The 7,473-nt window shown below is 22.5% G+C and overlaps 1 protein-coding gene across 3 annotated transcripts in view; it reads right to left on the bottom strand.

The window, feature by feature from the left end:
• Positions 1-7,063, bottom strand: part of LOC129607383 (feline leukemia virus subgroup C receptor-related protein 2) — a 112,343-nt gene extending 105,280 nt beyond the window's left edge. Inside the window, exon 1 of one of the 3 annotated variants that reach the window (XM_055518358.1) lies at positions 6,478-7,063. The gene's annotated coding sequence lies outside the window, so the exon portion shown is untranslated. Of the gene's footprint in view, positions 1-436; positions 536-6,477 lie in introns of those variants that run through there. The other 2 variants (XM_055518360.1, XM_055518361.1) reach the window with 2 other exon arrangements.
• Positions 7,064-7,473: the final 410 nt, after the last annotated feature.

Consider the following 7,473-nt stretch of genomic DNA (forward strand, 5'->3'; position numbering starts at 1 on the left):
GATTGAAATTAGAACAATTAATTAAAGGAAACTACAGCTGATATTGCAAAACAACACTCAAGTATTTAATTTAAAGGTGAAAATTATACTATACTATGATTTTGGGAATTTCAGACACTTTAAAGCAACTAATAAAAACTCTGGTTGAATTTTTTGAGTATATCGATGTTCATAAAATAAATCCAATTTACAATTAATTGGAGCAGAATTTTTGCTTATTTATTCTACACAGCAGAAAAAAAGTGTTAATGAAAATATTAAACTGATATAAAAATTTTGTTTGGGTAAACAAATAAATATTTGCACAATAATATTAAATGTAGTTATAGTACAAAAATAAAGGTAAACATACGAAAATTATAATTTAATGAAGTCTTTTATTTACACAATTGAAATTTTTAAAATAATTATAAATAAAAATAAAAAAACGTCTTACCTTTAAATATTTTTTAAGAGAATTGATTTTTTTAATGCTTCTTTATTTTAGAAATTGAACTTAATTTGAGAAAACCACAAAAATTTTTTAATAAAATCACATAAAATATTTAAAAAAAAATCGTAAATTAAATTTTTTAAATTAATAAAAAATTTTTACTACTTAATTTTAGTAAATAAAATATATTAAAAATTTTTAAAAATTTAAGAAAATTAAAACACAACTTAACAGAATTCAAGTACGTTATTAAATGATTATAAATGAGAAATTCAAAATTAATGTAATTATTTAAAATTTTTTTTTATTACTTTAAATATTTATTTAGTAAATTAATAAGAAATTATTAATTAATTTTATTCTAATTTATATAGTTTTGATTTTTAATTATAACAACTGCAAAATAATTATAAAAAATTGACAATTTAGCGCTAAATTTTATGCAAACAATTAAATATTAATTTGGAATTCAAATACTTATAAAATATTTAAATATTTTTTTTAAAATATTGAATAAAGCAATTATTAGTTTTATCTTATCACTGGTTTGCATTGCATAAAAGCAAAAAATTAACGTGACAAATACCTATATTTAACGTGACAAATTTGACACATCCTTTCTTATAGCATAGTAATACGTATAATAGTTTACGTAACAAAATTTATCAAAATATTTGAAAAATTTTTAAGAGTTTTAAGATTGTCATTTCGTACTGTTAAATTTTTTTGCTCATCTTTCCAATAATTCCTATATAAATTTTTCGTAATATGGAAATTTTATAGTCTACCTCCTTATATTTTATATATTTTTATTATCCATTTACATCCATACATACGAGTACATATTATATAATATTATTAATTGTCATTATATTCAGATTATAACAATTTACAAATAGATTATTTTTTGCAAAATAACGTCACAATTCAACAAGTTAATTAAAAATTTAAAATCTCCTTTAAATTATAGAATAGATGCTTTATTTACATTGTAAAATCGATTTTTAAAATTTAAACGTAAAATAAATTAATAAAATTTTTGTTTTGACCAAAAATATTTGTTTATTTAAATCGTCATAAGTTTATAGTATTTAAAATAGAGAACTTGTTCTCTCATAAGAATTTTTTAATTGATGAAAACGTGTTCGAAACTCTTAAAATATGCTAATTAAGCTGTCAACTACAAAAGAAATTTCATTTTTTACGATTTATTGTGAAATAATTAATATACGCTAATTAAAATTTCTATTATTAAAAGCTTAATTATTTGTCTAATTATTTAATTTCTTATTAATGCCTTATTACGAAATCGAACAAATATTTTATGTAAATATAGAAATTTTTATTCCTATAGGCAAGTAAACAAAAATTTTAAAAGATCATAATTTTAAAGACATCTTATAAATCATTCAAGAAACTTTTTTAAGAAACTACAAATTTCAGTAAATCTACAGCTTGAAACAATATTTCGGGGCAGCGTCTTGGGTTATTTATTAATAAAATTGAAATTTTTTGATTGTTAATTTTTAATTGTAATGTCGTCTTTGTTGTTAAAAATTAAAGGTGCGTGTTCAGATTGAGAGAATGCTAGATATTAATTTATTGTAAATACACGCATATACAAACATGCATCAGTTTGGAGAAAATATAATTTTGTAGTTATAACAATAAAATTATCTTGAAATTAATTGTCAGCCGGATTTTACAACTTTAAGGATTCTATGATGTCTAAGGAATTATTTATTCTATGTAATATTCAAATTTATTTTAGACTTAATTAATCGATTTTAATAATTAGCAAATAATTAATTTATATTTAGAGAAAACATATTTTGTTCTTCCTCCGTAAGTATTTCTTATTTATTTATTTTATACTCAATTATCCTTTTTGAAATAAAAAACTATAAATTCGCTTATTATTTATAATTATTATATAATCGGTATGCATGTATGTATGCATAAACTTATATATACGAACATATTTATTTTAAGAACAGATTTTCTTCTCTTTTTTCCCTCTCATTCTTATAATTAATTATAAGAAGAAAAACTAAGGAAATTATTGGAAAAAAGCACGTGTTACCACTAAATGAAAAGCAAAACATAAAAATTATGAGACATTTTAATATTTATAATGTTTTATAATATAAACAAAGCACATATGTGTATGTTTATGTAAGCATGTATGTAAGTATGCAATTAAAATTTTTTATATATATGTATGTAGCTTAAAGAATTTTTTGATTGTCTTCTTTTAATAAATTTTAATAAAAATATTGTAAAAAATTTCTTATGCTAAATAATTTTTAACAGATGACCTTGTAATTTTACACAAAAAAAAATGATTTAAATTTTTAATTAAGAAATGGAAATTACTTTAAAAAAAAAGACAAAATTGGATAAATTTAAAAATTTCCTTTTCATTTTAATTTTCAATATTGCTAAAAAAATTTCAAAATTTATTAAATATTTTGTAATTTATTTTGATTCCAAATTTTATAGCTGTATAGAATTGTTTTATAATTAATATTATTAACGCTTCAATGGCTGTTCTAAGGTTAAAATTAATTTTTTTAAATATTTTTGTTATTCCGTTAAAATTTTCAATTTATTTGCATAATTATTAATTTTTGTTTTGATTGTTGAAAAATTCTTTTAATTATTACTAATAACTACTTTTGTTAAACAGTTTTATTAATAAAACAGAAGAATAACAAAAAAATTTATAAGAAAAAAAAACATGAAATTTAACAATTTTTCTGTTCCAATACCTTTATTTTTTTTGTTTTATTTTTATTTGTTTAAATTTTATTTTCTCTTTTATTTTTGTTAATTTTTTATTTCTTTCTTTCTTCTGAATAACAACAAACAAAAAAATTTAAAATAAAGTTTTCAAGTTGTTTTTTTTGGAATTGTTAGAGAACAATTTAACACGCTTCTTTTATTGCTTTTATACTTTGGAAATGATTTGGCGCTCAAATTTTTGATAAATTTTCAATTTTTTTTTTCTTAATTTTCTGAATATTTTTATTATTTTTAATAATTATTTTAAAATATTCTTTATTAAATAATTTTATTAATTTTTTCTTTTCTTTTGTATTTTTCTAATTACAATGTAGAAAAGAAATTTCTTCTGCGGAATTTGAATAAAATTTAAACCGAACACCGCTACCGATCAACAAAAACTGAATGTTTTCTTTAAATTCCATCTGATTTTTAGATGAAAAAATTATTAAAAACATTTTAAAATATAGCGGGCCTATACAAAATGAAAAAAAATTAACAACAACAACAAAGTAAGAAAAGAAAATAAAAATAATTTTTTGTTTTTATCTCAAAATGATAACAGAAATTTTATTGAGTATGAAGCGAGAAAAAAAAACCAAACAAAAATGAAAAGAAGAAAAAAATTAAAGGGAAAAAAAAATTTGTAATAAAATTTTTGTATGAAACTTATCCGAAAAGCGCCCATCTTATACACACAACAACACAACAGTTTAACACAAAATGTCAAAAGCTCTCTTTTCAGAAACAACATAACATTTTTACATACACATACATGTATACATTTGCTCTAAAATTATTGTGATAGTGATAACTGATAACATTATTTTCTTTTCAAATGAGAATTTTGTTTTTGATAAGCGGTACGTGAAAATTCATTTTTGACAGATAACAGAATTTTAATAAAAAAGAGAAAGTTCTCTCTCTATTGCACTTGAAATTTTATAATAATAAAAATAGTGTAGGTGGAAAGGTATTAAGTAATCTAAATTATATGCTAAAGATGCTGGGTTGGATTCGCTGGCTGTTATGCAACATCTGTAATGTAATACACAAGTTGTTATGTTGTTTGAAGAATATATTATAGTGACTTAATATTAATGAATGGTGAATATATAATGTATAATATTTAATGTGACTTGTGAGTTGAGTAAAAATGTACATTGTTTAATTTAGAATATTTCAATTGAATCAACTAGTTGTAAAATATAGAATTTTTATGTACATTATGTATGATACACAGGTGTGTATGTGAATAAATATATATGTATTTATAGTCTATATATTATGAGCATTATAATATTTTAGAACAATTGTTATATTGTTAATAACTTTACTTAATGGTAAGTTTTGTTTTAAAATTTAAATAGCTCATATCACTTTATTAAAATTTTTCAAAATATGTCAATGTCGATTGGCAAAGTGCTGTAAAACTGGAACAATTCAAAAAGATGTAATTTTAAAGTTGAAAATGACAATCTTTGTAAAATTCTTTTTGCAATTTAGATAAAAATCTCATTTTCTGTCTTATCAGATATTTCCTAGCAACTATACTGCAAAATATGATCGTAACGTGTAGTAAGAGGGTAAGTTTTTTTTTTTTTATTGGTGTGTAAAGAAAACTTCCTTCTATTCGGAATAAAATACTTTTTATTTTTCGCTAATATATTTCGTGCGCTACATACGCACTTTACCAAAGCTGATTTTCTTCTGAGAAAAAGTATTTTAAGTACTTCTTAAAAAGTATTTTATTCCGAATAAAAGGAAGTTTTCTTTTCACACCAATAAAAAAAAAAAAAATTATATTTCGGAAAAATTATCAACCATTGAAAAAAAAAAAATTTTTTGGGTAAGGGAAGTTAGCACAATAGATCCTTATATGGTAATCGTCCTGTGGGCTTTTGTAAGATCCACAATCATAAGATCCACAAGAGTAAATATTTTTTTCTAATATTCTGCAATTCCTTCTGAACTGCAACTAAAACAAAAACAAATTTGATTGATTGCAAATGGTATGAATGTTAAAATATCTCAAATGTAACAAAAATGGACTTATGTCAATTTAACAATAAACTCTATATAAGCAGATTACTGTTAAGTGACTAAAGTAGGGGTGAATATTTTTTTGCTTTTGTTTTTTTGTTTCAGTTTTTGTAATTTTTTTGTTTTTAAATTAAGAAAAAGAACAAATTTGTAGGCGCAAAATATTAAAATGGAGACGGAAAATTAAAATAATATGAAAAGAAACAAATGCAAGAAAGAAAAAAATAATTGTTATGAGGTGTGAAACAAAAAAATAATTTCTGTAACGCTATATTGTAGGTATGTAGGTGTAGTAGACACTATTTTACTTAAAGTGACTGGAAAAAGGAAATTTGTATAACAAAAGGACATTTATTTTTTTTTTTTTAATAAAAACGTTTTCCACATTGTTAGTTGATTTGGAGGAAAATTTGTTTGAATTGAATATTTTATGGTAAAATAAAGGTGAAAGGGAATTTTTTTGTGTATAGAAGAGAAGAGAGTGATGGACGCTTATAAAGGAACTTAAATATTTATAAGCAATTTATACTAAGCGTAAAATAATTTTGTGTAAAAGAAACAAATAGAGAAATGAAAATTGGAAAAAATTTCAATTTTTGAAATTTTTCCTTATTCAAAGCAATATCAATTTTAGACTGTTGAAAGAATTGGTTCAATGGATTGTTCAAAAATTGATTTAAAAACAATCCGTCTTTTTCAGAGACTCCCTTTTACTGTGGATCACACCCACCGAGAAGGTGCATCGAAGTTTTCTCCATTTCCTTACAGAACCTATGTGCTCTCACTTGCCAGGCCTAGTTCTCCTATACCGCTTCTGGTAATTTATTTTCTTATACCGCTTTTGGTCATAATTGCCTTGACCTGCCTCAGCCCGAAACGGCCACCCTTAACTCGACCTTTATATTTAGTTTCTGATTCCCTGTGACCAAATTACACAAATTGGTCCTGTCTCCTTAAAGTTTCGTTAAGTCCTTAAACCTTTGCGTCTGGCCTTACGAATTTTACTGTTAAAGGTTATTAACCTTTTTTTATATTCTTCCCACGTTCCATCTTATTAAAGAGCCTACGGATTTCCAAAACGAAACGTCCCAGTTTCTGGGGTCATTTAACTTTAATTACCCTTAAGCAAATTTATTTAAAAACTATTTCTTTTATTTATTTAACCAAATCGTGAAAAAATAAAAATTATACTTAAATAAAATTCGATGAATACTTACGTAAAATTCTTCTATGCCTCTGGTTTTTTAAATTTTTGAAAATTTCAATATGTTTTTGCTATAAAGATATGACGAACTTTAAACTTCCATACACAACAACGATTCGGTTACTTGTAAAATGTATGAATAAAATCACACCCTTAACTATTCAGTTAACATGAATAATTTAACATAACATTTTTATAACATTCTGTAGACAATGTTATTTAATACTCTCCTGTTATATGTAACAATTACAAAAATATTTTTCATCTTTTAAACACAATTTAGAAAAATCTCACAAAAAGCTTTAATAAATTTTTTATTTTTATTGCTTTTTAGTATTATTAAAAATAATTATTGCTGACAGAAACCAACATAAATTCTAACAAGGATAATAGGAACTTTTCTTTCTTTAGTGCCTTACCAATTTGCGACTTTTTCTCTTGATTTCAAAATTATTTTTTATTATTTTTCTTTTAAATTTTATTTGAATTTTTAATTAAATTTGTGATTATTTTATTGAACATTTTAAATATTTTATAAAAATTAAAAATTTTCACTTTCTTCAGAAAAAATTTATAGTTAAAAAAAAATTAAAAAAAATAACAAAAACAAAACAATTTGGGGACTTTCGTGTTAAAATTAAAGCAAGGAAAGAAGAAAAATTTTACGAGTGTAAGAATAAAAACACAAAAAGATGCACAAAAATGTCGTCCGTCCGTACTAAACGAAAATATCCTTTTAACTATTTTGGTATTTCGTTTTATAATAAGCACCTTTGTCAACATTATTTTTTAATTCACCTTTTTTAAATTTTCAACAACACATTTTGTTACAGCAGCAAAATACAATATTGTAAGCTGTGTGTATAGAAAGAACAGGGATAAAATAAAATCAATGACGGCTTTGTTACACTGTGATGCTGTATATTTGCGTTGTTTTCTCCCCAACAGTATTTTCATGCCGTTATTGAAAGTTGTATAGTGTATAACAAATTTGCTTTTCTATTTGTAA

The sequence above is a fragment of the Condylostylus longicornis genome, unplaced genomic scaffold (assembly GCF_029603195.1).
Source record: "Condylostylus longicornis isolate FDR11 unplaced genomic scaffold, ASM2960319v2 ptg000027l, whole genome shotgun sequence".
Taxonomy (NCBI): domain Eukaryota; kingdom Metazoa; phylum Arthropoda; class Insecta; order Diptera; family Dolichopodidae; genus Condylostylus; species Condylostylus longicornis.